We start from the raw sequence: 3652 nt of genomic DNA, 5'->3' as shown, positions 1-3652 counted from the left end.
TGGTATGATCGCATCCGACATGTTACCCCGGTCTTCGTCCCTTATCCTTGCCCCTCCCAGCTCCACTACAAAGACGATTGTACATTGCTTTGGCCGCTCCCTCTCAACTACGGAGACGAGTTTAACGCGGTTTCCACCCCTCCCTCTCACCCGCACCAGTGCACGCTTGCCGCGCCACAACGCCGACGCTGGACCCGTGAATCGTGAGCACCCAGCTATGACTTACCGCACTCGTGCAAAATAATAAAACACGGTAAATATATTACTTACACGTGTGTTTTGTTTTGCAAGCGGCGCGAAACAAATTAAAAAGGGAATGCAACACGAGGACTTCCCAGGAGGTCACCCATCCTAGTACTACTCTCGCCCAAGCCCGCTTAACTTCGGAGTTCTGATGGGATCCAGTGCTTTAGTGCTGGTATGATCGCATCCGACATGTTACCCCGGTCTTCGTCCCTTATCCTTGCCCCTCCCAGCTCCACTACAAAGACGATTGTACATTGCTTTGGCCGCTCCCTCTCAACTACGGAGACGAGTTTAACGCGGTTTCCACCCCTCCCTCTCAACCGCACCAGTGCACGCTTGCCGCGCCACAACGCCGACGCTGGACCCGTGAATCGTGAGCACCCAGCTATGACTTACCGCACTCGTGCAAAATAATAAAACATGGTAAATATATTACTTACACGTGCGTTTTGTTTTGCAAGCGGCGCGAAAAAAATTAAAAAGGGAATGCAACACGAGGACTTCCCAGGAGGTCGCCCATCCTAGTACTACTCTCGCCCAAGCACGCTTAACTTCGGAGTTCTAATGGGATCCGGTGCTTTAGTGCTGGTATGATCGCATCCGACATGTTACCCCGGTCTTCGTCCCTTATCCTTGCCCCTCCCAGCTCCACTACAAAGACGATTGTACATTGCTTTGGCCGCTCCCTCTCAACTACGGAGACGAGTTTAACGCGGTTTCCACCCCTCCCTCTCAACCGCACCAGTGCACGCTTGCCGCGCCACAACGCCGACGCTGGACCCGTGAATCGTGAGCACCCAGCTATGACTTACCGCACTCGTGCAAAATAATAAAACACGGTAAATATATTACTTACACGTGCGTTTTGGTTTGCAAGCGGCGCGAAAAAAATTAAAAAGGGAATGCAACACGAGGACTTCCCAGGAGGTCACCCATCCTAGTACTACTCTCGCCCAAGCACGCTTAACTTCGGAGTTCTGATGAGATCCGGTGCTTTAGTGCTGGTATGATCGCATCCGACATGTTACCCCGGTCTTCGTCCCTTATCCTTGCCCCTCCCAGCTCCACTACAAAGACGATTGTACATTGCTTTGGCCGCTCCCTCTCAACTACGGAGACGAGTTTAACGCGGTTTCCACCCCTCCCTCTCAACCGCACCAGTGCACGCTTGCCGCGCCACAACGCCGACGCTGGACCCGTGAATCGTGAGCACCCAGCTATGACTTACCGCACTCGTGCAAAATAATAAAACACGGTAAATATATTACTTACACGTGCGTTTTGTTTTGCAAGCGGCGCGAAAAAAATTAAAAAGGGAATGCAACACGAGGACTTCCCAGGAAGTCACCCATCCTAGTACTACTCTCGCCCAAGCACGCTTAACTTCGGAGTTTTGATGGGATCCGGTGCTTTAGTGCTGGTATGATCGCATCCGACATGTTACCCCGGTCTTCGTCCCTTATCCTTGCCCCTCCCAGCTCCACTACAAAGACGATTGTACATTGCTTTGGCCGCTCCCTCTCAACTACGGAGACGAGTTTAACGCGGTTTCCACCCCTCCCTCTCAACCGCACCAGTGCACGCTTGCCGCGCCACAACGCCGACGCTGGACCCGTGAATCATGAGCACCCAGCTATGACTTACCGCACTCGTGCAAAATAATAAAACACGGTAAATATATTACTTACACGTGCGTTTTGTTTTGCAAGCGGCGCGAAAAAAATTAAAAAGGGAATGCAACACGAGGACTTCCCAGGAGGTCACCCATCCTAGTACTACTCTCGCCCAAGCACGCTTAACTTCGGAGTTCTGATGGGATCCGGTGCTTTAGTGCTGGTATGATCGCATCCGACATGTTACCCCGGTCTTCGTCCCTTATCCTTGCCCCTCCCAGCTCCACTACAAAGACGATTGTACATTGCTTTGGCCGCTCCCTCTCAACTGCGGAGACGAGTTTAACGCGGTTTCCACCCCTCCCTCTCAACCGCACCAGTGCACGCTTGCCGCGCCACAACGCCGACGCTGGACCCGTGAATCGTGAGCACCCAGCTATGACTTACCGCACTCGTGCAAAATAATAAAACACGGTAAATATATTACTTACACGTGCGTTTTGTTTTGCAAGCGGCGCGAAAAAAATTAAAAAGGGAATGCAACACGAGGACTTCCCAGGAGGTCACCCATCCTAGTACTACTCTCGCCCAAGCACGCTTAACTTCGGAGTTCTGATGGGATCCGGTGCTTTAGTGCTGGTATGATCGCATCCGACATGTTACCCCGGTCTTCGTCCCTTATCCTTGCCCCTCCCAGCTCCACTACAAGGACGATTGTACATTGCTTTGGCCGCTCCCTCTCAACTACGAGACGAGTTTAACGCGGTTTCCACCCCTCCCTCTCAACCGCACCAGTGCACGCTTGCCGCGCCACAACGCCGACGCTGGACCCGTGAATCGTGAGCACCCAGATATGACTTACCGCACTCGTGCAAAACAATAAAACACGGTAAATATATTACTTACACGTGCGTTTTGTTTTGCAAGCGGCGCGAAACAAATTAAAAAGGGAATGCAACACGAGGACTTCCCAGGAGGTCACCCATCCTAGTACTACTCTCGCCCAAGCCCGCTTAACTTCGGAGTTCTGATGGGATCCGGTGCTTTAGTGCTGGTATGATCGCATCCGACATGTTACCCCGGTCTTCGTCCCTTATCCTTGCCCCTCCCAGCTCCACTACAAAGACGATTGTACATTGCTTTGGCCGCTCCCTCTCAACTACGGAGACGAGTTTAACGCGGTTTCCACCCCTCCCTCTCAACCGCACCAGTGCACGCTTGCCGCGCCACAACGCCGACGCTGGACCCGTGAATCGTGAGCACCCAGCTATGACTTACCGCACTCGTGCAAAATAATAAAAGATGGTAAATATATTACTTACACGTGCGTTTTGTTTTGCAAGCGGCGCGAAAAAAATTAAAAAGGGAATGCAACACGAGGACTTCCCAGGAGGTCGCCCATCCTAGTACTACTCTCGCCCAAGCACGCTTAACTTCGGAGTTCTGATGGGATCCGGTGCTTTAGTGCTGGTATGATCGCATCCGACATGTTACCCCGGTCTTCGTCCCTTATCCTTGCCCCTCCCAGCTCCACTACAAAGACGATTGTACATTGCTTTGGCCGCTCCCTCTCAACTACGGAGACGAGTTTAACGCGGTTTCCACCCCTCCCTCTCAACCGCACCAGTGCACGCTTGCCGCGCCACAACGCCGACGCTGGACCCGTGAATCGTGAGCACCCAGCTATGACTTACCGCACTCGTGCAAAATAATAAAACACGGTAAATATATTACTTACACGTGCGTTTTGTTTTGCAAGCGGCGCGAAAAAAATTAAAAAGGGAATGCAACAC

The 3652-nt window shown here is 52.1% G+C and overlaps 8 non-coding genes across 8 annotated transcripts; all 8 read right to left on the bottom strand.

Annotated features, from left to right (window-relative positions):
* Nucleotides 1–313: 313 nt before the first annotated feature.
* Nucleotides 314–432, bottom strand: LOC123176517 (5S ribosomal RNA). The gene has a single exon (XR_006488548.1). It is a non-coding gene; the product is annotated as a 5S ribosomal RNA (ribosomal RNA).
* Nucleotides 433–729: 297 nt separating this feature from the next.
* LOC123176524 (5S ribosomal RNA) lies at nucleotides 730–848 on the bottom strand. The gene has a single exon (XR_006488554.1). It is a non-coding gene; the product is annotated as a 5S ribosomal RNA (ribosomal RNA).
* A 297-nt stretch (nucleotides 849–1145) lies between these two features.
* On the bottom strand, nucleotides 1146–1264 carry LOC123176523 (5S ribosomal RNA). Its single transcript, XR_006488553.1, has one exon. It is a non-coding gene; the product is annotated as a 5S ribosomal RNA (ribosomal RNA).
* Nucleotides 1265–1561: 297 nt separating this feature from the next.
* Nucleotides 1562–1680, bottom strand: LOC123176519 (5S ribosomal RNA). The gene has a single exon (XR_006488550.1). It is a non-coding gene; the product is annotated as a 5S ribosomal RNA (ribosomal RNA).
* A 297-nt stretch (nucleotides 1681–1977) lies between these two features.
* LOC123176521 (5S ribosomal RNA) lies at nucleotides 1978–2096 on the bottom strand. Its single transcript, XR_006488551.1, has one exon. It is a non-coding gene; the product is annotated as a 5S ribosomal RNA (ribosomal RNA).
* Nucleotides 2097–2393: 297 nt separating this feature from the next.
* On the bottom strand, nucleotides 2394–2512 carry LOC123176514 (5S ribosomal RNA). Its single transcript, XR_006488545.1, has one exon. It is a non-coding gene; the product is annotated as a 5S ribosomal RNA (ribosomal RNA).
* A 296-nt stretch (nucleotides 2513–2808) lies between these two features.
* Nucleotides 2809–2927, bottom strand: LOC123176515 (5S ribosomal RNA). The gene has a single exon (XR_006488546.1). It is a non-coding gene; the product is annotated as a 5S ribosomal RNA (ribosomal RNA).
* A 297-nt stretch (nucleotides 2928–3224) lies between these two features.
* On the bottom strand, nucleotides 3225–3343 carry LOC123176522 (5S ribosomal RNA). The gene has a single exon (XR_006488552.1). It is a non-coding gene; the product is annotated as a 5S ribosomal RNA (ribosomal RNA).
* Between the last annotated feature and the right edge of the window lie 309 nt (nucleotides 3344–3652).

The sequence above is a fragment of the Triticum aestivum genome, unplaced genomic scaffold, assembly GCF_018294505.1.
Source record: "Triticum aestivum cultivar Chinese Spring unplaced genomic scaffold, IWGSC CS RefSeq v2.1 scaffold106233, whole genome shotgun sequence".
NCBI classification, from domain to species: Eukaryota; Viridiplantae; Streptophyta; class Magnoliopsida; order Poales; family Poaceae; genus Triticum; species Triticum aestivum.
Note: the sequence above shows the minus strand (reverse complement) of the source record. Positions and strands in the feature narration are given on the sequence as shown.